The 25,652-nt window shown below is 40.3% G+C and overlaps 1 protein-coding gene across 1 annotated transcript in view; it reads left to right on the forward strand.

Annotated features, from left to right (window-relative positions):
- The window catches only part of zc3h3 (zinc finger CCCH-type containing 3), a 294,882-nt gene that overhangs the window by 237,952 nt on the left and 31,278 nt on the right, over positions 1 to 25,652 (forward strand). The window lies entirely within an intron of this gene.

Consider the following 25,652-nt stretch of genomic DNA (forward strand, 5'->3'; position numbering starts at 1 on the left):
TCATCCTGTTCCTCCTTGCCCAAAGGAGCAGATACCGGTCCTGCTGATGGGTTAAGGACCATCTACGGCCCTGTCCAGCTCTCCTAGAGTAACTGCCTGTCTCCTGGAATCTCCTCCATGCCCTTGAGACTGTGCTGGGAGACACAGCAAACCTTCTGGCAATGGCACGTATTGATGTTGGAGTAACTGTGCAATCTCTGTAGAGTCCAAGTATCGCCTCATGCTACCATGTAGCCAAATGCAAAGCTAGTGAAAAAAGTCCAAAAAGATGAGGAGAGAAAAATGTTGGTGGCCTCCACCTATTAAACCATTCCTGTTTTGGGGGCATCTCATTGTTGCCCCTCTAGCGCACCTGTTGTTAATTTCATTAACACCAAAGCAGCTGAAACTGATTAACAACCCCCTCTGCTACTTAACTGACCTGGTCAATATCCCAGAAGTTTCATTGACTTGATGCTATACTCTCATTAAAAAGTGTTCCTTGGAAGTTCAGTGGAAGAGTTTGCAAACATGCCACAAATGTCATTAGTTACCCTAACAGAAGCCAAATAGCTGGGAATACAGTTGCAAGGAAACAACTCCTGAATAAGTTGCCTTGTGTCAAGGCTCAAGGCATACCCATGACAATACATAGTACAGTATAATGTATTATGTTACATGCCATAGGGGTTTGTTTAGCTAGCAAGGGATTGCCAGAACAGATGGAGGAAAAAATGGCACATTGCAACTGTGGGACTGCACTGCACAGGAGTCTGCACTGGTGATTGGGGAGACCCTCCAATTTTCAGTGTATGTGAACAGATGCTGCAGAGGTTAACTGTCTTTAAATGGTGCATTTGACATAATTAGTTTGAGGATACTAAAATGAGAAAGAAATCATGAGCAACTAATAGAATGTCGTAATTTTGGCTGTAGCAGAGAGTTCACAAAGCCTTTTATTTGAAACAGGTTCAGAAAAATTGGGAAAAGGGCTGACAGAGCGGTAGTTCATCCAGAGATGCGAAGAACTGTGAACTTCAGGGGAGGGGATATTTCAGGAGAGTTTTGGTGCTTGATGCACAATGTTCTGAAGTATGAAAGTATGTGAGTCATCCCACCTGATATTCAGAAAACAAAAACCCTGTTAAATTAAGTTGATTGTAGCAGGCATAATTTGCCTTCATTTTTTTTTTTGTTTGATAACTTGCGTTCTCCTTTTGATCACCCACTCCTATGTGTCTCTGTTTGAAACCTTTTATAGTCTAACTTTTTGATAAATATGGAGTTTTAAGGACTTTTTATTCTATTTCAAATGCATGAGTGCAATTTTTAACAGCATTTTTCATTATCATGTGTGTGCCTGATGTCTTATTGTAACAATTTCCATATATTCAATTAGTAAAGATTGATTACCTTTCTTTTAGTTATTTAATACTTATGGAATTGCATAGTTGAGTGTTGATAATTATTAAGAGGGTTTCATTTCATCCCCAGAGTGGTTTACTTAACATGAAACCTAAACCTAACTCTTATCCCCAACAATATAAATATTATTGCATTTCTCAATCAAGAATGGAAACACCAAAGTAAATCCAGACATTCTACTGTGGTGAGAGTCATGGGAAAAAATAGTCACTGCTGGACCAATATATGATAGTGTCCTGTTTAAAATGCAACAGGGATGTCAAGAAATAAAGTTCAAAAGTGGACAAACCTGCATTTATACAGTACATAATTCTTGGTCACTTATGGGATGACCTAATTCTTTACAGTGAATGCAAACTATTGTGTTTCTAGAAATATATGTTTACAGGGGTGCATGACTGAATTAATCTTAGGTGGCATGTACACTTAAAGTAGGGATATACTGTATTAGACTGCTAAGACGAATGGTTGCATCTTTTCTGAGGATCCTTAAATTACAAGGGGGCTCCGCCCCCTGCTCGCTTCGCTCGCCTACCCCCGGCGTTGGGTATCCTGAAATACATTAGTCAAGCTCATTCGTTTTGGAGCCGTGCCCGCTTTGCCCACGGCATTTCAGATGCGCGTTGTAGGCATCTGCGTTCATTGATTTTATCCAGGTGGGCTCGTGTTTGTATATCCGTCAGTCGAGGTCGTTTGTTTTGAACTCGTGCCTGCTTTGCTTCCGCAGTTTCAGACGCGCGTTGTAGGCGCCTGCGTTCATTGATCTTATCCAGGTGGGCTCGTGTTTGTATCGTTGAGCTGTATTGTGTTTTGAATTTGGTGTAAAGCGTTCAGCGGTTTGTACAATCCCAAGCAGCACATTATTCCTAACTTCACTCCGCAGTAGTGCCACTCACAATATGGCGGTGACGCCTGCGCCTTCACTCCGCAGTAGTGCCACTCACATTATGGCGGTGACGCCTGCGCCTTCCGTACCATCTTTGTGGACCTGAGGGGCCTCCGTAGCCTCTCACGTTTGACTCTGGGGTGCAGTGCAGAATCCTCTTTTGTGTGTGGCTGTGTCGTTAGTCGTTAGCTATGGGCATGTTGTTGCTTCATTTCTCATTCACGTTAGTTGAGCTCTTTTGTTCTTGGGCCGTGACTCCTTCGTTCGCGGTGGATAAGACTTCGCTTGCGGTTTATGAGACGCGTGCCTGCACAGTACGTCTCATGGTCCCATCGCCGTGTACCTGCGTCCATATCCGGTTTATTCTCGGTTAGTAATATGGGTATTGTAGCATAGCATGACTTTATTGTGCAGTTTTGCATTGTTAATTTTATCACCTATCAGTTGTAAGGTTCAATATTTTATCTAAAATAAATTGGTCAGTTATATATAACATAACTAAATGTGTTTTTGATAGCTTGGCATCAAAATCGAAAGTCTCTAACATATTATTGCAACATCATTGTTAGTACATATAATTAAAGCATTTAACTGTTGAATACCTTAGCAATATTTAAATAAGTAGCTGGCTGTGTGTCTGTTTGTCTATCTAGCTATAAAGTATGTTACTGTAAGCTTCCTGGGAGTATGTTATTTGATTATAGAACAACAAATGTAATGATTAATTGATACTAAACTCTTAACAGTGAATGCTTGTGTCCCTCCAAAATTTGTTTGCCACTTTTTTCTGATTAAACGTATGAAACTTTCCTAGACATCTGATTTAACCACATGAAAAATCGTTCATATAATCTAACAAAAAAAATGATAAATTAAGTAAATCCATAAATCATTTGCATTTATCTTTTATAACTCAGAAGCGTAAATTAGCCTTCTTGCAAACAAGTTTGAACAGAGACAACACTTTAAAGTCACATGAAATAACACTATGTTAATAAGTATAATAAAAAATTGCTTATTAAGAAACCAGTAAAGTATTAAAGTAACAGAATGGCAGCATTTACAAAATACTTTAATTTTATGTAAGATGTAATAAAAATTTGCCAGATATCCCTGAAGATTATTGTCAGTAATAATGGACTTTGATGTTCCTCTCCATGTACAAATAGTGTACATGATATTAATCTACTTCTCAATCACTATCAGCAAGGCTCTACGAAGCTCTACACTTTGTATACAACATTAAATTTCTAGCTGAAATGCTAGCAAAAATAAGCTATATACAGTAGACTGCTATCTAATTGACTTTAAAAATGATTTAATTGCACTCATGCATCAAAATTATATATACCCACTTAGCTCTTTCCACCTGCTTGTTGGAAATGACAGTGCAAATATTCTCCAAATTCTAAACCAGAATATTCTTATTGATTGTTGTTCATTGTATTGACAGCTTAAGTAAGTTCTTTAGTAGCCAGTAAGTCAGTGTGACAGCAAAGGAAATTTAACATAATATTAAAGTGTTTAAATACATCAAAGCTCACTGATAAACATTAAAGTTACTGTCTGCCTAATGTAAAATTACTTTATACATCCAAGGAGAAAAAGAAAGACCATTGGTATAAGATTAAAAAAAGTAAATGCTTCATTACACTCAGTCTGTCTGTTTCTCATACAACATCTTTCCTGTCTGTCAGTGTTCAGATATGAATGGCTTAGAAGAGATTACGGTTCATAACCCACCAAAGAATCAAAATAATAGACAAAACATAATAAAAGCAACAGGAATAGGCACCAGCACCTTATGTACATAGCCACTAATTTGAACATGTATTTTTTTACCACATACAAGAATCTTAGAAATTTAATAATAATTTATTCTCTAGGGTCTTGCCAAACTATCTGAATTACATGCTACATGAATAGCAATTTGCAGCTGTGATTTTTTTATTTTTTATTTTTTTAAGAATATGTTTTGATTCTAATTTATTATCTTTACAGTTGTTCTGTGCTGGAGTAAAACACATACAGTTTTTGCATAGTTATCCACTCATTATGAATCACATTTTACATTTGAAAAGGCGCTTAACAAATACAGGATCCATTCCATCATCATTAGATCCTTAAATAACATCATATGTTATGTTTAGAGTATCATGTTCTTGTCCTTTTGGAAAATTCACACCAAGTAGTCCCTGAGGCAACTCTTAGCTCATTCATCAGTTTTGGCTAGCAGTGATAGGGTGGTAATGAAAGGTAAGATGACTCTTTATGGTGACAGTAAGATTTATGCCTAAAAAAAGTCTATGTTGCAGCACATTCGAAAGAATTTAATTTTTCATAGCTTGTGCTGTATTCATTTTAATGCTTAAAGTTTATCACCTTTCAGTTGTAAGGTTCAATTTTATACCTAAAATAGATTATTGGTCAGTTGTATATAACGTACCTAAATGTGTTTTTCATAGAGTGCCATTGAAATCCAAAGCCTCTGACTTATTATTGGAGCATCATTTATTTCCTAAATTGCATACCTGAGTGAAACTTTGTTATTCCATCTGTTATGGAAAGCTAAACATGATGCATAGGATAAGTGTATATTAGAGTTATTTTACTTGGACAACTACATTATATGCTTTGATATAATCAGATGTACTTGCTTAAATACAGAAAACATCTGCCTTCCCCCTCACTTTTTTTTTTTTTTTTGTCCCTATCCATGTACAATTTAAATATCAATTCAAATGAGAATATAAAAGAAGAGAGATATATTAATATTTATTCTATTAGTAAAAGTGCTTAGTCTGTAATTTTTGGTGTGTCACAGAAGCACTCTGCTAGATATGATAGATAGCAGCCTATAATTATATATTGGAAAAACTGCTGACCTAGGCATACTGTAACAAGGAGAAAAACCAGGCATGGCATTCAGGGGTTAACCCTGTTCCCTAAATAATAGAAAATCTGCTGATGCTCTCTTTTATATTGAACAGAAAAGGACTCTAATAGGCCCCGGAGAGTTAGTGATCTTTCTTAAATCAAGTGGAAAATTGTAACTTTGTCTTGTATAAAGATATTCTTTTACTTCATGAAAATGTATGGTATAGAAGTCTTGGCTCAACAGGACTCTCTGTTGCTGTTAGTTTTAATATCAAACTTCCTTCCTCTTACTGATAGAGTTGTGTCAGGTTGTAAAGATGGTGAAGAAAGCTGTAACATTCTGTAACATGGGCCAATATTATTTTTCTTCTTTATTAGAAAAGAAATTAAGGCTTTATGTTATTTGTAGTTTAGAATTTTGATAATGTAACATAATGATTATATCAGAAATTACTCATGCTTGCATTTTCATTATATTGTCACAATGTTAAATATTTTACAACAGCTTTATTAACTGTTAAACATTCTACTGAAGAAATAACTGCTTGTTAGCTACTCCTTTTCTCAGTCTTTCATATCTGGCATGTGAAAAGTTTTGAAATTGAAGTGCATTTTCTTTAATCTTCTGTTTCATTAAGGGTGTTGTTGCTGTGACCCTGTGCCCAGAATAAAGCTAAGAAGGCTGGGATATTCAGCATAAGAAGATTTCTTATATTTTTAAGCAATAGTGAGGGGTGAACACAGGAAGAAACCAAAGCAACAACTGAACAAATAATAATAAGCCCAGCTACCCCTTTGAGCCTGACTACACAGATACTAATAGATAGAACTTTATTTGTCTCCATGGGGTAATTTGGCTTTTTTTTTACAGAAACTAGACAGACAGACCGACAGAAAGAGTTTGGTCTAAACACACACTGGAATGACTATAAACCAAGAAAATTTAAAAAAAAAAAAAAAAAAGTTCTGACTTGGCTGTAAGTCACAGTGAGGCATTATGCAGACATATTGCTGTTGGTATAAAGGAGCCCCAGCAGCATTTCTTGACACACTTCTGCTAAATAATTAATTGGCTGAATGCTTCGGTGTTACTGTGTCAGAGAGAGGATGTGCAGCATTGTTGAAAATGGCACACAGTTTTGTTTTAATTCTTTCCTTCACTACTGCCTCCAAGGGGTCCAAGTGTGACCTGTAACTGAGCTTGCCCTTTTAATTAGCCTATTGATTCGGTGGGCCTCCCAGAGTAGAAAATTGCACTGGCCATCACAGAGTTATAGAACATGTGAAGGATGCCACATTAAAGGAACGCAGTCTCCCAATTGAAAAGAGCCTGCTCTGCCCTTTCTTATATAATTCTTCTGTGTTCTGAGACCAGTCCAAGCTGTCATTAATGTGGATCCCCAAGTACTTATTATAGGAGTGGACCACCTCTACATCTACTACCTGAATAGTGACTAGACGTAAATGCTTTTGGTGCAATGAAAGACCATGCTGATACCAAGATACCGACAATTCTCATCTCCTCTTTCTCATCCCACTTTTCACTACACCCCATAAGTGCAGAATCATCTGACAATTTCTACAAGTGACAAAGCCTGGTGTTCTATATCTAGTGAGAGGTGTACAGAGTAAAGTGAAAAGGAGACGGGACTGTTTCTTGTGGTGCTCCGTATCGGAAACTCTGTCCTTGAGTCTTACAAACTGGGGTCTCCACGACAGTCCATCATCCAGGACACTGTAGGCTCATCTACCTGCATATCTCTGAGTTTACTCCTTAACAGGGATGGCTGTATGGTATTGAGTCACTGGAGAAATCAAAAAACATAATTTTCACAGTGCTGCTAGTTCTGTCCAGGTGAGAATAAGCCTTGTGAAGCAAATAGATAATTACATTCTCCACTCCAGTCTTTGTCCGATAGGCAAACTGCAGTGGGCCCAGGTTATCTGCCACAATAGGACTCCTATAGTCCAGGACCTGTCCCTCAAAGGTCTTCATGATGTGAGATGTAAGTGCCACTGGTCTGTAGTCATTAAGTAGCGAGGTGCCTGCCAGATTTGGTACAGGAACAATGCAGGAGGTTTTCCACAGCAGTGGCACTTTCTGAAGCCTTAGACACAGAGGACACCACAAAGTTTGTTACCACAGGACTTAATAACTCAAGATCTGACGCCATCTGGTCCTGCCACTTTTCCTGTGTGTAGCTTCCTCAGTTGACTCCTTACTTGGTCTTTAGTTATGAACAGTCCACACTGATGGTCAGAGGTTGATTTGTCACTGGCCATTCCAGTTGACATTTGTAGGGGTTGTTGATGTAGTAGAAATGGTGTAGGGAGACTGGACATTGGAAGAAGGTGGCAGTGACAAGGAAAATCTAATAAAAAATTAGTTCATGGTATTAGCTTTGCCCACATCCCCTTCTAGCAACTTAGCCCTGGATTGCTTGAGTCCAATAATTATACCCAATCCATTGCAGACATCCTTCATGTTATTCTGAGTGAATTTGTTTTCTATTTTAGCTTTGAAAGTTTCCTTTTCTTCACTCAGCTTTTTTTTTTTTTTTTTTTTTAGTACACGCTGTATGTCCTTCAGAGCCCCCTCATCACCAGATTTACATGCTATTTTTATCATTCAGGAGACCTTTTAGCTCCTTAGTAATCCATGGCTTCTTCTTTGGAAAGCAACGCACTGTCTTTGTGGATACTACTGTGTTAACACAGAAGTTAATATCGTAGGTAATGCAGTGATAGTCCCTCAAATTGATAGTCCCTCAAATTGATGTCCATTTGACACACACATCATTTCCCACTCTGTCATTTGGAAGAAGTTATTCAGAGCCATTTCATCCTCCAGGCTCCACTTCATCACTATTCTGATGGTAAGAGGTTGCCTTCTAATAACAGGTTTGCAGCTGGAAATAAGATGAATCAGATTGTGGTCTGAATTGCCTAAAGGAGCAAGAATGTTACACTTCAAAGCATCTTTTATATTTGAATGCAGCAGGTCCAGCTTGTTATTTCCTTAAGTGGACTCGATCACAAACTGATAGAAATTTGTCATTGTTTGTTCCGAAGTCACATGATCTGCCTGATAGGGAGGATTGCCCACATTCCCACAAAAGTACCACAGATTAGGTCATCATAAATCTTAGCCTGTCCTTCTATCTATTTGTAATTCTCAGAGTCTGATCTCAGCCCTCACCCTGACTCCAATCTCAAGTAACCTCTGGCCATGAGCCGGCTTCAAATCCCATACTGGGGTAACATCTAGCCAAGCCCCAGAATTACCTTTTGGAGCAGCCTTCTGTTTCCTCCACGGACACCAGCCTAGACCTGCTTTTAGTGACACTACACTCCTGAGTCTTCAGTGTCCTTATAGTACAGGGCACAATCTCCAAGACAGGTGCTGCCAGCTCTATCATGGAATGGAACAGCACAATCCACCTAGGATCCCTGCTAGGAACATTTGCTCTGAGTTGGTGGTTAGTAGATATTGTTTTTTTTTTTTGGCATCTTGGACAGCGTGGACATTACTGTCTGCCCTACAATCACAAGATGTAACCCCACTCTAATGTATTTTCAGGAAATCCAGCATACACATAACGTGTACCATCCTCTTCTGGTGCCTTTCTTCAGCACACATCATTCCTGATAACATCTGCTTCTTTGTTTTTCCTACAAGCAACCTCAGCTCTGTCCTATCCTCTGATACCATTGCCTGCCTGCAATTCCTTTATTTACCAGCCCAATCATTATACTTTAATGAGTAGTTTTACATGTTGCTAAAATTGATACATTATATATATATATATATATATATATATATATATATATATATATATATACTAGACAAAGAGCCCATTTCGACAACGTAAGATGAAACGGGCACGAGTTTGTGTCAGCAGCGTATGAAGAACAAATGATAAGTAACGAAAAAGTTGTTTTGTAATGATTGTAGTCCGCTTTACTCATTACTGTATAGGCTTGTACTGTTAGTTGATGAATTTTCCAGGCCTATGGTATACTATTGAATGATGAATGTTCCAGTACAATATGGAATAGTAATAAGTATAAGCACCACAAACCTGATATAGGTGTATTGAATGAATGCGTAATTAGGCCTCAAGCAGTAGTCGAAATCGCCTTTCAGGCCTCTAGAGCTTTAATCAAAGTCGCCTTTCTCTTTGAATTTTTGCGGCCGTAAATCCACCGCCAGCCGCGATGTTGGGGTTGGATGTCGGTCTCGTAAGGTTTTTCGGGCAGCTGCGCAGAAGGCGACTGCGCGTTTGGCTTCAGACGTGCGCAGAAGGCGACTGCACATTCGGCTTCGGACGGACGTGAGTTGAGTGAGTGAGGAGGCAGGCAAATTATGTATTAAGATATATATATTTATATATTAGGACTCATACAAAGTGACACAGAAATTCCTCCAAATTCACACTTTCTATTTATACTTTTTCACAAAACTGTGTTGCATTTTAGTGACTTTTGTCATCTGTATTCTTTTAGCCTTCTTGCAAAGCTATAGTATTGACTTTAGCAAACATTTAGTTAGTCTGTTACATTTTCAGCTTCAACACTAAATAAAAATTCTGTGAGGTGTCAAAAGTTATATTATGCATCAGTAAGTTTGATTTTTGGTTTGTTCTGTAATAAGTGATCAATGTAATTATACATCAATTTCAAAAACCCTTCAGAGATACAAAAATGTTGCAGTGGGGTTCTGTATTAAAAAAAAATAAAATTCTCATTAAATAAAATACATGTTATATATAATGACTAGGAGGAAACAATTTTTCTAATCCTGTCTCATTTAAAATGTAACTTGCCAGAGAAACCAAACATGCAGCTGTTACATGTAGTTGGTTTTGTCCCCAAACCACCCCATCCCCCCGAATTTAGACAGCTCATCTTTGATATTTGCTTTCAGGTTCTGTTTTATTTACCAGTAGGCATCTTGTATTTCCACATCTTAACAGTCATTTCTGCAGTATAAAAGGCATTGCTTAATCTATAATTGGAAATGTCCTGGTACAGTATCTAGCAGTAGAAAAAGAACACAGAAGTACTTGTGCTAATGTACTTTTCTTAATATCGAGGCAATATAACTCCGTATATAATCCTTGCTATAGATTCCACCACAAATCCCCATTCTGTTTTATCAACATGAGGCTACATCTGATTTATGTAGTAATCTGCATATTTGTTTAATGTGACGTGAAATTCTTTCTTACCTTGTTGTCCCATATTTGGTTGCATAATGATATGCTTCCTTTCATGTATTTACATATGTTTGTGTGCTCACATTTCATAAAAGCAGATAGCAAGTATTAGGGGAACTTACTGAAGTTCTAATGCAGGAAGCGTTATAGTATATTTAAGATGCCCTAGACTCCCCCTTAACCCCATTGCTTTTATATTATTACAAACTCTAAAGTTCAGCTAAGGGATAGGGGAGGACAATCAGAAGACTTGCAGCCCTCAAATTAGCCTTTCTCTGGAAAAATACTGATTTTTACCTCTGGTTATTATTTTATTTCCTTTTATTTCATGGTCCTTATGGATTAACTTTATACTGTGTTTTAATTGACTAAATTGAATGAATTTGGGTTTTTTTCATAATTCAACAAATAAAAAACATAAAGTGAAGTAAAATTGCATTACGTTTGTTTTTCTATATTGCAATCTGTTTTTGTGGATGAATTATCAGTGGATTTCAAAGAAAGAGTGCTGTTCTCCACACTTTTATTGCAAAACAAAAAGTGCACATAATTTCTGTAGCAGCATTTCAACTCATGACCAGCATGAATGTTTCTTTTCATTGTGGCTGTCTAAGTCTATCTATGTATCTGGCATCATATCCTCCTGAGCTAAGTGAGACCCAAGTGGTAATCAGTTGATAGTTCACCTCCTCTCTTTTACCAAGTGTCTGAAACATGAGACCCTAGGTCAGAAAATATAATTAGAAAGTCGAACAACTTTGGTCCAGACGTATGCTACTGTATAGTACATTTAAAAACAGTCTTCAATTCAAACTGCAGGTTTCTTTTGGAAAATGCATGGCTAGCATAGGGACCCAGTCATAATTCATTAAAACAATTCAGATCAGGCAGGAAGTTTCTCCCATTTGCACTCCTGTGGAGTTAGTGGATATTACCCAGTGAAAATGCTCTGAAAAATTGTTAGGAGCATACTGTGCATACAAATATGCTTTTGTTCTCCTCTCAGCTACTTGTTCAGAATTGTACTGAGGTGGTCCTTTTGTGTATCGACACAAATCTTTTTCTGCTAGGATTTGCAGATTAGGAAATACACCGATCAAGGTTTTTAGTTCCAAAACCTACATTGTGTGTGATGGTCTGTCTGACTCTATCTAAATAGTACCTTTTCAACCTTTTGCATAAGTTCTGGTTATTATGACAGTAAAGTCAGAGGAGAGCATGTCAAACTTAATGCAGTTTCTACATTTTCTTGCCTTGAGAATATCAGATCACCTCACTAGAAATTACAGTGGATGACAAATTACACACGCAACCGTTTCAGCACAGTCTCACATTTCCAATATATTGCAAGTTTGCCACATTCCGATAGCCAATAACATGCTGCCTGATAAAACCGGTTCCTGCACAAAGGCTTTACAGGTACAGCAAGTTCAGCCTCAATCTTGGCTCTTTTATTTCTGTATTTCAATTCTGTTGTGGTATTCACAGCTAATTGGAGGATCAGAGATGTCCAAAGTCCTACCCAGAGGATCAGCTTTAAACAGGTTCTCAAAGTAGCCAGCCCTGCGGGTCACAACTGCACCGTCAATTGTAAGGAGTGTTCCTTCACCCGCCCTGACTATGACTCTCCAAGGAACAGATTCAGATGTGCTGCTTGCTTTGATTCCTCTGTAAGCAGGACAGTGGTCACTAGATGGTAGTGTCACTTGGTCACAGATTCCTCTAACAAACACCTCCTTATCTACCCTCAGAGCCCTCACAGCCATTCTTCTCAGTTCCTGGTATAGACTAGGGTTTGCCATCAAGCCATGTGCTGTGACTCCTCTCAATAATATCCAGAGTGCCCCACGAGATGTAATACCTCCTTCTAGAAACACCCTGGAAGACATCCTCAGATCTCACAAGATCCCACCAAAGTTGCTCGATATCTTGGCCAGCCTGTACGCTGGTAATGTGGGTGAAGCAGAACCTACACATTTTTCTCAGTTGATTCTGAGGTTCATCGGGGTTGTGTTCTTGCTCCTACCTTGTTCAGTTCTTGCATGGATTGGGTGTTGGGCAGGGTTTTATGGTCCAGTGGCTGTTGGGCATCTGTTGGCGTAGAAAGATTCACTAATCCCGACAATGCTGCGATCGTTGTGGAATCAATGAAGGCTCTGATTGGGGCCCTCGAGAGACTGAGTAAGGAGTCTGAGTGTCTGGGCTTGTGAGTGTCCTGAATAAAAACCAAGATCCACGCCTTTAATGACTGCTTGGGCACAGCCATCAGCATCTGCAGAGAGAGTGGTAATGCCATTGAGAGGTTTACTTACCTTGGCAGCAACATTCATGTCTCTGGTGACTCTTCCTATGAAGTCAGTAGACGGATTGGGAGAACATAGGGTCATGAAGTTGCTGGAAAGGAGTGTGTGGCACTCACGGTATCTTTGCAAAAGAACAAAGTTCAGAGTCATTGGAGACCTGGTGCTTCCTGTTTTGCTGTATGGCTGTGAGGCATGGATGCTTTCCAGTAACCTGAGATGAAGACTGGACTCCTTCATACTGTGTCTCTTTGAAGAATCCTTGGGTACTGCTGTTTTGACTTTTTGTCAAACGAGCGGTTACTCATGGAGTCCCAAATGAAGCACATTACCTGCATTGTGAGGGAGCATCAGTTACGGCACTATGGCCGTGTGGCACAATTCCCTGAGGGTGATCCAGCTCGCAGGATCCTCATATTTTAGGACCTGAGTGTCTGGACCAGGCCAAGAGGACGCCCACATAATATCTGGCTGTGGCACATGGATAGTCGTTTCTGAAGTGTGAGACTGAATCGCATGTCTGCCTTTTGCCAACTGGGATCCCGAGCTGATTTGTCGTGTGGTGGAAGTGACAACGCGCTGCACCAGAGAATGCTCCCCTGCCTAACCTGATCTGAGGTGCTAAAAGTAGAAACAACGGTAAGAACCACAAACCTCCATCCAATCATGGTGAATGTGATATTGTTTGAAAATTTTCAAATGATCCAAGAGTTCTGCTCAGTAGGCATTCATCTGTGAAATTAAGCCAGAACAAATCTGGGTCTTTCAGTCTATCAGAATGATTGAGATAGAGGAGAAATTTAGAGTTCTGTACTGACATTTTTGACAGAACATGGAGCAAAAATTGTACTTGTACAGCTCCATGCAAGCTGTTCTACAAGGAAGAATGAACCAGATTTTCTCCATAGCTCCAACAGTAGCTGCAGTTGTATAATCAGTGGCCTGCAATATAAGTAGTTAGACAGACAGATGTGAAAGGCACTATATTAGATGGAAGGTAAACAGAAACTATTGATCCCAAAGAACAATGCAGAAGTTACTGCAGCAATCATGTCAGAAACACTGCCAAAAAACTTTAGGTCAACATAAAGTTCAAGCTGTCAATAATAATGAGAGAATAAGTGATCAACACCACCCAGTCAGAAGGAGGTGCATAACAGGCTATAAAGGCTGTTGACAAAAGTGGCCTCATATAGCTACAAAGCCATGCACTGGCAGAGTGTCTTTGCCCATGACAACCAGTACTTTATATAGTATTATATGCCCAGCCTTCCTCATCAGTTTATTGAGTTAGCCAGCATCATCTGCAGAATTGTTTTCTGAGGAAAATGCTACTTTGCAGACTGGACCTAATAGAACCAACTGGTAAAATGCAGTATTTGTATCAGGTCCTCCTTTCTGAACACTTGCAATTTTAAATCTTTCCTTTATTAATGTGGCACAAACATTTACTAAAATTATTTAATCATCATATTTCAAGTAGATTCAATTTAACTACAATTAGAGGAAATTGAACTTTCTTATATATACAGTGAAGGAAAAAATCCACATACTCGTCTCCAATGCAAAATACAAGGTCATTCAAATAAATCTGTCTATTTTAGAGAACAACCTTGCATTAAGATCATCGAAAAGCTTATGTAGCGAATCAGTGTGGCAGGCAGCTGTTATTGCATATTGAGACTTCTAACTGGCCCAGCTATTTTGTATGAAAATGTAAAGAGTTTAAATCTGTGCCTTATAACTGTAGCACATGTAGCTAAGGACATTTATGTGTGCTTTATGCCTTCATGTCAAAACAAGACACTAATTAATGGCAACTGGCATTGTTTGCATGTAGATGGACTATGTATGTTCCCTTATATTATAGCCTGAAATCTGCAGAGATCATTAGGTCAGGAGTTCCTTTATTTTGCAATAAAACAAATTAAAGGAAAATAACGAAGATAATATTGCATCCACAAAATGCAAGAATTTGCAGATTCTCATTTTTCCTTGCAAAGTAAAACTTAATGAGCAAGTATGGCCTACACCATCCTATTTGCTTGATTACCTTATGTTTTGATCTATCATTTCATTATTTTTTTAAAACTGTTGACATACATTTAATGATAAAGCTAGGGTGAATAAATCATCTTTTTAATTGTTAACACTGTGCTCCATATTGTGAAGCCAAAGGCCTTGCATGGGACTCTAGGGATGAATGGCTGTTCATTACATAGACCACATTTCTGAAAGATCAGTTTCTTGTTTTAGAAACTTAATTCATATAAACCCTCTGTAAGCATTTTTGTATTATATGAATGTGTTTGCATGCATGCAAGTTTTATGTGATTGACCTTAAAAGTTACTTTAAATGTATTTTTCTGTATTAACTGCTTAATTTCTTTTTATCATTTAGTACAGTGATGATGAACCTTTTGGGCTCAGTGTGTCAAGAATTCTAAAAATGCCTAACTTGACTCTGCTGGCATGTCGCCCTGCTAAACAAACGAGAAACAATTCTTTAAATATTCATTTATTTAAAAAAACAAATACAGCCCAATCATGTATGGTGCTTTGTATTATAAAAGTAAAAGAAAATTCAGTGACTTACAATAGAGAAAATGATGTGCACACTGGTAATTGGGATTAAAATAGTGCACTAAAATATTACCCGCTTTTAATAGTAATTTTGAATTGAACTGACATCAATTAATGATATTTTTGTTTTTGAGTTTTAATAGATAAGTTGGTAGTCGTTACTTTGTGTACTTCAAGCCCAAGCAAGTAGTACTAACTTAATCTGTTACTCGGTTTCTTTTGTCCATTTTGATGTTGTTTAGTACTGAGAATATCGTCTCACAAAACTGTAACATGGAAAATGAGCCAGTTTTAGGAGGGATTAAGAGGGACAGTTGAGAAAAATGTAAAACAGTACATTCTTAGAATTGAAACTACTTCTTGCCCTTTGCAGAAGTGAGAGAAAACAATGTCTGCACTTGTCTTTGTAGACTGTTATCGACACAGTATACCAAAGAAGTCTTTGAGGTTAATAACTTCTTTACTTCTGCAGCAGTGTTGTTTATGGAAGCTCTGAACCATACAATGAAAAAAACGTTATGGGATAACCCTTATCTCGTACATATCCCATACATGAAAGTATCACAAATGTAGTATGAACAGGATACGTACAAGATAATGTTTTTTCATTGTGCAGTACAGAGCTTCCGTTGTTGTCCGTTCAGTTGTTGAACAGGCTACTGGCACAAAATAATTCAAATGTAAAACCTTATTTCACACAAACGCTGATAGTGCATTCATTTTAGAGTCTGCAGTTGCATATCTTGCACTTGTGCCATGAAAACGAGCTTTTGGTGCAGTGGTTAGAAGTCAACTGAACTGTGTGGCTGCAGTGATGAAGGATGATGTGCTGATATGGATGGCGAGAATCCATTTTAAGCTCTGGGTGGTGCAGGGTCTCATATTTCTTTTTTTTTTTTTTGTTCAGTTTCTTTGGTAATTCAGGTCTTTGTTGTCGCTGGCATGTCACCTTTGACATGTGTGTCATAGGTTTGTCATCACTGATTTAGTACATTGTTTTGATTTTGATTTGATCTTTTTTTCCCCTACAGGCTTGTTAGCCACTGCTATTGTTATCTGACTTTTAAGTTTTTGAATGAGTTGTGGCATTTTTTAAACAATTATTATGTCTTCATCCTTTAAATACAACAATTAAAGCACCAAGAGAGGTCTTGTATTTTGTTACTTTTTTTAATTGAATATGTGTGCGCATCAGGGTTATTAAAAGTTTCGATTTAGAACTGGTTATGTACCTTTTATGGAATTTTTTTTCTTTTCTTTTAGAAGGTTCTCTGCAGCAATGACTTTCTGTCTACTACGATTAAGGTTCAAAAGTTCAAAGTTTAACTATCAGGCAAATCTACATTAGTAATTAAAACCTTGCTTTAATTTACAGTTGCAAAAATTGGGAATCATGCAGTATTAGGTCTACTTTGCAATCTACTAATACACCAAGGAGCATTTTATAAAATAAATGCACTAATTAATGTCTTCTGAAGCAATAAGAGGATCTCTAGATATCCTTTTCATCTTTGTAATCCCTGTCTCAGAAGAGTTATGGTACACCAGAGCCTAACAATTGTCACAAGGCATAAATATATGTTAAGACAGGTACCAGTCCAATATACTGCAGTGGAAGAATTGAGTAATATAATTACAGTGTATAGTCTCCAATTTCATTTTTACATACATATAATATACAGGAAAATATTGATAGACATGTTGCCCATTACTAATGATCAACTGAATTAAAATTGCTTAAATAAAGACATTTTTTTTCCATCATTACTGCAGCAGTAGACTTTGTGTCCTTTCTTAATCAAGTGTTTTCAAAAAAAAATCTGAATAGAAAAAGAATGCTGCTTTCAAAATAGACATTTTAATTTTATTTTAATCTTTATTATTATTATTACTCATTAGTTGTCTTGACACCTTTACTCAAAACTCTTTTCAATATTTGTTACACATACTGTTTGTGATTCCTTTTTTCCCACCACCTAATTGGACACAGACATGTCCCTTGACTTATTCACAGCCACACAGTGCCAGTGATGGGATTTGAACCTGCAACCTCAGTCTAAAGTCTGTCTTAACCTGTACATCACACTGCCTTGTTTATGCTTATCATTCATGCTACTCAGAATAAAACCAAGAGAAAGACCAGTGTTGTCAAAAATAGGTAGACGTAAGACAGAAGAATAGTGCTAAGATAACAAACAAGAACTTCTTCCAAATGTTTATTCATATAGCATTTTCTAGAGGAAATTAGGATTTTCTTGAATTGTTTCACAATTTTCACACAGCTTCTGTTTGCCTACACTTTGCAGCTTAATAATATTGTGCTTACTGTTTAATTATGTATGTCTTGGAAGTATTAATAAAGCTGCATCTGCCCCATTTTGTAGAGTGTAGGACACATTTGTAAATCTGCATTAACTTTAAAAACTGTGCAGCACATGTCTATTGCTGTATCTTCTGCAAGTTGTGTAAAGAGTAAAACATGTACAAATTGAAACTTGGTTAATATTTTAAAGGTTCTTGTGATATTTTTCACGTTCTTGTTACATGTTGTGAGATAACCAGCCTGGACACAAACCAAACAGACACCGGCAGTTCTAAAACACACACGTTTATTGTTCCTAGGGCCCCAAAACCCAAGTCCCGCACACACACAGTGCTTCCTGCACCACAGCACCCTTCAACGGGCCTTCCTGGTGTGGTGGAAGTGCCGCATGAGCACTTGGAAGCACTCTGGGTGTCGCTGGAAGGACCTTCCCCCCACCTTCCCAGGTGTGGCGGAAGTGCAGATTTATGAGACTTGGGGCGCCCACTGGTGGTAGCAACAGGCCCCCATGGGTTTGTGCCTTCTTGCTCTGTCGCTCGTGGTCCCCTGCTTATCCAGGGTGGTTGCCCCCTCGCGGCCCGGGGAGCGACAGACTGCCTCCCAGTCCTTCCATGTGTCCCGGCTGGGTCTGGCCTCCAGCCTCCTGCCACAATGTATACTGAGAAACCTACCCTGTAATGTCTTTTAGAATATGATTTTGTTTATGTAGAGGTTCTTGGTCAGAACTCTTTTTATATCTCTTGTAATTCATTTATTGCAAAAATTAGCTGTTTCTCAAACACATTTCCTTTTCTTGGGAAGGTAGTACATACGGCAGAAATACTTTATAGCTAAAGTAGGGTTTTATTTTGTCTTAAATAACATTTCCGTAAATCAGGCCATTTATTTTAAAAATCTTTCTACTGTTGAATAGAAATAAGTTGTTACTTGCTCTTTCTGGCAGTTGAGATGCAACACCCTCTTGTGGACATTGCAAATAAAATAAATAGGGACTTGATTAATTTTTTTTGGGGGGTGACTCAATTAAAAAAGCTTTCAGGTTTATTATATATGAAAACTCATACAGATTACTCATGTTTTTATTTCTGATTTTATGCACATGCAATACAGTGAAAAGGGAAGTTTGTCTTACAAAGTTAATTCCACACAGTATCAAACAGTAAGCCATGTAATGTAGAACTGGGGAACCACCAATGTGAGTCATTAGAGGATATCTGAAAATATCTAGGGATATGGTTTTTTTTGGGGGTTTTTTGAGTGCATGCTAACAAATTATATTTTTAGTTTATTATTTTTCAGCTAGGCTGCTTTTATGTAATATTATGGCATGGTGAATCTTAGTAGTTAATACAATATTCAGAAATATATTCAGTTATAAAATCTTAAATGGTATATTCTGTTCTACAGTGCACTGTTAGATACTTTAACTATACAATAGATAGTTTCAAAGAAATTTATAAAACATTGCAGTTTCATTAATTTCAAAGTTTCTAATTTTGCTTAATAAATTCTGAACATTTTGTACTCCTGGAGTATGTGGAGAGCAATTGATTCTCTAGGCCTTCCTTAAAAGTTAGATTGTTACCATTTGAGCTAAATTGTGAAAATGGTCCAGACTGTCTTCCATGTGTATTTCAGGCAGTATGTTGTTTTGGCATGTCACTTGTTATATATTGCTGGCAAAGTATGAGCAGTAAGAGAAACAAACACAGTTATACATGTAAACATAACTGACAAGAGTGTCTGTTTGGCAAGTCAGTTAACTTTACACACTTGCTAAATTACAGAATTACTTGTAAATCTCTTTAAGTAGTGGTTGTCCACTTGACCCCTGTGCAAGACCCCTGACCTCCTCACCTTACAGTCCCATTCAGCTGTCAGAATGTGCGTCTCTCACATGCTTATGCTTATTTTACACTCAGGCACCCACTTGCATATTTGCATATATGCCACAGATTTAAAATCTTTTTATTTCTTTAATCTCAATTTTTTTGTTGATTCTTGTTACTTCTGGGAGATTTATCAGGTAGGTCTTCTAAAGCAGTGCTGGTTTTGGTAATGGGATCCTTTCATTTTTTTATGGTTCAACCTGCTTGTTGGCCTAAATCCCCCGATCCCCCCCAGTGTGTGTATCAAGGCTTGGTACTGCAGTTATAATTAGCTGCATTGACAGGTGGGGGAGATTGAATCACTCACTTCAAGAAGGTGGCTGTCAGTTTACAGCATCCAGCATGGCTTTCCCCTCCCTTTTCAACAAGCATCAGTCCTTGGCTTCCCACGCACCCTTTCTCCCTTCAGGGGCCTAAACACCATTTGTTCCCATTTTCTAAATTCTTGCCATGGAGTTGTACATGGGGGGAGTTTTCCATTACTTAAGACAGAACAGTCACAGAATTTCAGTAAATCAAACCATTAAACCCACACTATGAAGTCCTCAAACAAGAAAACAAGCCACCTTGAACATAACTGACTTTTATTAGCCATTAATAGTTTGTCCTTGTAAGCATGTTACTGCGGGGTTAATCCATCAGATGTAATATACAGATAGTTATACTATTTTTTAAATATCATGAGTTGAATTTTTATTGTTCTGATTTATCCCAAAGCAAGTTTACTTTTGTGTAAGGAATGCATCGTTACAGTATAATTTAATTACTAACTCAGTTTCAACTAATGATCAGTTATGGAGAAGTTAGTTTGGTCAGCAGAACATTATAATATCTTACTGTCTAAAACAATATTTAGTTTTCCTTTTTTTAAAACACACCACTAATAGAGAAATTAAACCCTGATAAAATGTGAGTACCAGGTATAGCCTTGTAAAGTATATTGGTTCCGGTGACTCACAAAATCAGTCATTTAAAATTCAGAATATAGAATGTCTAATGTTTGATGTGTGGCCATGGTAAAGATTTGAATTGTTTTTCATAAAAAATAGTCAAAATGTTACCTTTTTGTTAGGGTGGAAGCGAGATTCTGCAACACTGTTTGGACTTCTTATACCTGCCCTACTTTTCTTTTACCTATCTGCTTCATCTTAAAGATGGAAAAAATATTCTAACACCTACAGTGGCATGCAGAAGTTTAGATGTTTAGGCACCCCTGCTTAACGTGTCTCTTACTGTTAATAGTTAAATGAGCAGATGATGAACTGATCACCAAAAGGCATAAAGTTAAAGGTGACACATTTCTTTTCAGCATTTTATGCAAGATTAGTGTATTGTTTTGGTTTTTTTTACAGTTGTACAGTGAAAAAAAGAAAGGAGAACTGCTCGTTGGATTGCTATAAATATAAACCCCAGTTTGACTTCAAAACGATTCAGGACGATTTAGCAGACTCTGGAGTGGTGGTGCACTGTTCTACTGTGCAACAACTCATGAACAATTGAAGAGCTCAGTTCCAAAATCAGCTAAGTACAAAAGATAAATTTTGGAGATAAATAGGAAAATCTGGGTCCGTAAGCAGATTTTGAAACTAAATCCCTAAAACTATAGCGCTACACTGTTGCGATTAGCAGGTTTTGAAGCTCAAACATATTTTCGGCGCGTGACCAACTGCATGAAAAGTCACAATCACATGTTTATTAAATTTTACCAAAAGGTGTAATTAGCAGATTTTGGAACTCACATCTTCAATTATGACCTTCATGGTAGAGTCGCAGAAGAAAACCTTTCCTGTCACCTAGCCACTAAATTCAGTGCTTGAAGTTTGCAAATAAACATCTAAACAAGGCTGATGCATTTTGGACCACAATGTGCAAAGGTATGTTTAGAGAAAAAAATGGGACTGAACTCCATGAAAAGAAAACATTTCCAACTATTAAGCATGGCAGTGGATCGATCACCTTTGGGCTTGTGTTGCAGCCTGTGGCATAAGGAACATGTCAATCAATGGTAGAGGGAAGAATGAATCCGAATACATATCAGCAAATTCTGGAAGCAAACATTATACCATCTGTTAAAAAAATAAAAAAAAAAAGTTGAAGATAAAAAGACGATGGGTCCTACAGCAAGATAATGATCTGAAACACACCTCAAAATCTACAATTGAATACCTGAAGAGGCATAAGCTGATGGTTCACAGTCCCCCCCGACCTAAACATCAAAATCTATGCAGAGATCTCAGAGGAGCAGTGTATGCAAGACGGCCCAAGAATCGTTCAGAATTGGAAGCCTTTTCCAAAGACAAATTTGCGAAAATACCCAAGTAGTAAATGAAAGACTCTTAGCAGGCTACAAAAAGGATTTATAAGCTATGAGAATTGCCAAAGGGGGTCTTACGAAAGACTGACATTCTTGGGTACCCAGACTTTTGCTTCAGGCCCCTTTCATTTTTTTGTTTTTTCCATATCTGTGAATGATAAATTAATATTAAATAAAAATGTATCCATCCATTGTCTCCCGCTTATCCGAGGTCGGGTCGCGGGGGCAGCAGCTTGAGCAGAGATGCCCAGACTTCCCTCTCCCCGGCCACTTCTTCTAGCTCTTCCGGGAGAATCCCAAGGCGTTCCCAGGCCAGTCGAGAGACATAGTCCCTCCAGCGTGTCCTGGGTCTTCCCCGGGGTCTCCTCCCAGTTGGACGTGCCCGGAACACCTCACCAGGGAGGCGTCCAGGAGGCATCCTGATCAGATGCCCGAGCCACCTCATCTGACTCCTCTCGATGCGGAGGAGCAGCGGCTCTACTCTGAGCCCCTCCCGGATGACTGAGCTTCTCACCCTATCGTTAAGGGAAAGCCCAGACACCCTGCGGAGGAAACTCATTTCAGCCGCTTGTATTCGCGATCTCGTTCTTTCGGTCACTACCCATAGCTCATGACCATAGGTGAGGGTAGGAACATAGATCGACTGGTAAATTGAGAGCTTCGCCTTGCGGCTCAGCTCCTTTTTCACCACGACAGACCGATGCAATGCCCGCATTACTTCGGATGCCGCACCGATCCGCCTGTCGATCTCACGCTCCATTTTTCCCTCACTCGTGAACAAGACCCCGAGATACTTGAACTCCTCCACTTGGGGCAGGATCTCGCTACCAACCCTGAGAGGGCACTCCACCCTTTTCCGGCTGAGGACCATGGTCTCGGATTTGGAGGTGCTGATTCTCATCCCAGCCGCTTCACACTCGGCTGCGAACCGATCCAGAGAGAGCTGAAGATCACGGCCTGATGAAGCAAACAGGACAACATCATCTGCAAAAAGCAGTGACCCAATCCTGAGCCCACCAAACCGGACCCCCTCAACACCCTGGCTGCGCCTAGAAATTCTGTCCATAAAAGTTATGAACAGAATCGGTGACAAAGGGCAGCCCTGGCGGAGTCCAACTCTCACTGGAAACGGGTTCGACTTACTGCCAGCAATGCGGACCAAGCTCTGGCACCGATCGTACAGGGACTGAACAGCCCTTATCAGGGGGGCCGGTACCCCATACTCTCGGAGTACCCCCCACAGGATTCCCCGAGGGACACGGTCGAATGCCTTTTCTAAGTCCACAAAACACATGTAGACTGGTTGGGCAAACTCCCATGCACCCTCCAGGACCCTGCTAAGGGTATAGAGCTGGTCCACTGTTCCGCGACCAGGACGAAAACCACACTGTTCCTCCTGAATCCGAGGCTCGACTATCCGACGGACCCTCCTCTCCAGGACCCCTGAATAGACTTTTCCAGGGAGGCTGAGGAGTGTGATCCCTCTGTAGTTGGAACACACCCTCCGATCCCCTTTCTTAAAGAGGGGGACCACCACCCCGGTCTGCCAATCCAGAGGCACTGTCCCTGATGTCCATGCGATGTTGCAGAGGCGTGTCAGCCAAGACAGTCCTACAACATCCAGAGCCTTGAGGAACTCCGGGCGTATCTCATCCACCCCCGGGGCCCTGCTACCAAGGAGTTTTTTGACCACCTCGGTGACCTCAGTCCCAGAGATGGGGGAGCCCACCTCTGAGTCCCCAGGCTCTGCTTCCTCATTGGAAGGCATGTTAATGGGATTGAGGAGGTCTTCGAAGTATTCTCCCCACCGACCCACAACGTCCCGAGTCGAGGTCAGCAGCGCACCATCCCCACCATATACAGTGTTGACACTGCACTGCTTCCCCTTCCTGAGATGCCGGATGGTGGACCAGAATCTCCTCGAAGCCGTCCGAAAGTCGTTCTCCATGGCCTCCCCAAACTCCTCCCACGCCCGAGTTTTTGCCTCAGCAACCACCAAAGCCGCATTCCGCTTGGCCTGCCGGTACCTATCAGCTGCCTCCGGGGTCCCACAGGACAAAAGGGTCCTGTAGGACTCCTTCTTCAGCTTGACGGCATCCTTCACCGCCGGTGTCCACCAGTGGGTTCGGGGATTGCCGCCACGACAGGCACCGACCACCTTACGGCCACAGCTCCGGTCAGCTGCCTCAACAATAGAGGCACGGAACATGGCCCATTCGGACTCAATGTCCCCCACCTCCCTCGGGATGTGGTCGAAGTTCTGCCGGAGGTGGGAGTTGAAGCTACTTCTGACAGGGGGCTCTGCCAGACGTTCCCAGCAGACCCTCACAACACGTTTGGGCCTACCACGCCTGACCGGCATCTTCCCCCACCATCGAAGCCAACTCACCACCAGGTGGTGATCAGTTGACAGCTCCGCCCCTCTCTTCACCCGAGTGTCCAAGACATGTGGCCGCAAGTCCGACGACACGACCACAAAGTCGATCATCGAACTGAGGCCTAGGGTGTCCTGGTGCCAAGTGCACATATGAACACCCCTATGCTTGAACATGGTGTTCGTTATGGACAATCCGTGACGAGCACAGAAGTCCAATAACAAAACACCGCTCGGGTTCAGATCAGGGGGGCCATTCCTCCCAATCACGCCCTTCCAGGTCTCACTGTCATTGCCCACGTGAGCATTGAAGTCTCCCAGCAGAACGAGGGAGTCCCCAGAAGGTATGCCCTCTAGCACCCCCTCCAGGGACTCCAAAAAGGGTGGGTACTCCGAACTGCTGTTCGGTGCATACGCACAAACAACAGTTAGGACCCGTCCCCCCACCCGAAGGCGAAGGGAGGCTACCCTCTCGTCCACCGGGGTAAACCCCAATGTACAGGCTCCAAGTTGGGGGGCAATAAGTATACCCACACCTGCTCGGCGCCTCTCACCGGGGGCAACTCCAGAGTGGTAGAGAGTCCAGCCCCTCTCAAGGAGATTGGTTCCAGAGTCCAAGCTGTGCGTCGAGGTGAGTCCGACTATATCTAGCCGGAACCTCTCAACTTCGCGCACTAGCTCAGGCTCCTTCCCCTTCAGATAGGTGACATTCCACATCCCAAGAGCCAGTTTCTGTAGCCGAGGATCGGACCGCCAAGGTCCCCGCCTTCGGCCACCACCCAACTCACACTGCACCCGACCTCCTTGGCCCCTCCCATAGGTGGTGAGCCCATGGGAAGGGGGACCCACGTTGCCTCTTCGGGCTGTGCCCGGCCGAGCCCCATGGGTGCAGGCCCGGCCACCAGGCGCTCGCCATCGAGCCCCACCTCCAGGCCTGGCTCCAGAGTGGGGCCCCGGTGACCCGCGTCCGGGCAAGGGAAAACGGCGTCCAAAATTGTTTTTCTTCATAGGAGGTTTGTTTAACCGCTCTTTGTCTCATCCATCACCTAGGACCAGTTTGCCTTGGGTGGCCCTACCAGGGGCATAAAGCCCCGGACAACAGAGCTCCTAGGATCATTGGGACACGCAAACCCCTCCACCACGATAAGGTGACGGTTAAAGGAGGGGAAAAAAATGTAATCTTGCCTAAAATATTAAAGAAATATGTCATCTTTAACTTTATGCCTTTTGGTCATCAGTTCATGTTCTGCTCACTTAACTTTTCATAATAACAAACATATTACGCAAAGTTGCCCAAATTTTTGCCTGCCACTGCATTTGTGAGAAAAACAGATCTCCAGCACTCCATGAAAAGTGTAATAGGATTAATAAAGTATCTATCTATCTATCTATCTATCTATCTATCTATCTATCTATCTATCTATCTATCTATCTATCTATCTATCTATCTATCTATCTATCTGTCAGTTATAGAGTGCCTATC

Source organism: Erpetoichthys calabaricus, chromosome 6 (genome assembly GCF_900747795.2).
Source record: "Erpetoichthys calabaricus chromosome 6, fErpCal1.3, whole genome shotgun sequence".
NCBI lineage: Eukaryota > Metazoa > Chordata > Cladistia > Polypteriformes > Polypteridae > Erpetoichthys > Erpetoichthys calabaricus.